Source organism: Nanorana parkeri, unplaced genomic scaffold (assembly GCF_000935625.1).
Source record: "Nanorana parkeri isolate BGI_ZX_2015 unplaced genomic scaffold, ASM93562v1 scaffold27, whole genome shotgun sequence".
Classification (NCBI taxonomy): Eukaryota; Metazoa; Chordata; class Amphibia; order Anura; family Dicroglossidae; genus Nanorana; species Nanorana parkeri.
In genome coordinates, this window is record NW_017306295.1 from 584832 (window position 1) to 585628 (window position 797).

The window sequence follows — 797 nt, forward strand, 5'->3', positions numbered from 1 at the left end:
CTAATTTACACAACATCACCTTGCAATTCATGCAGGGCTTTGCACAACACACCTGCTGGGTGTGTACACACTACAAAGGTGTCTAGATTCCACCAATAGATCATGCTGGGAGGGAACACACTACAGAGGTGTATACTTGTTCGTGGCATGTTTATAAGGTTAATAAATCCACCCCTAGATGTCTCCACCACCTCTATTAAAGCTTGGCTTCTCCATTTTTACATAAATGGCCTCTTTCACACTTTCACACTCTTTCTTTTATTTGCTTTAATTATAGAATCCCTTATTCAATTAATCCGAGTCAGAACTAATATTAAAATAAACTAATAGTTGCGCTAGGAGAGATGTGAATAACCACCAGCTGCAACAATGTATGTTAATAACCATAAACGATCTAGCCAATATGTTGCGCTAGGTGCTTGCTAGTCTAGTGGTTCACAATTTAGTAGACTAGCAAGCGCAACATATTAACTACATCAGATCTAATATTAAAGTATTTACTGCACAGGACCAAACATTACATCAAATACAGATGACTCACTTCTTTGATCAAATCAATAAATAAAATGTGATAGGAAAAATTAAAACCCAATCAAAGTCCTAAATGTGGTTATTGACTCGCCTTTGAGGATAAACATATGTAGGTACATCCAATAAAAGCTCATATAACTTATAAATAACTCAATAAAATAACTATTTAAGTCTGGAATTCCTTACCTATATCTTTAAAGTGTATGAATTGCTATTTTTACTAGATTTGGATGGAGTGGGGGAGGTTTAGGACCCTTCTCAGGTTT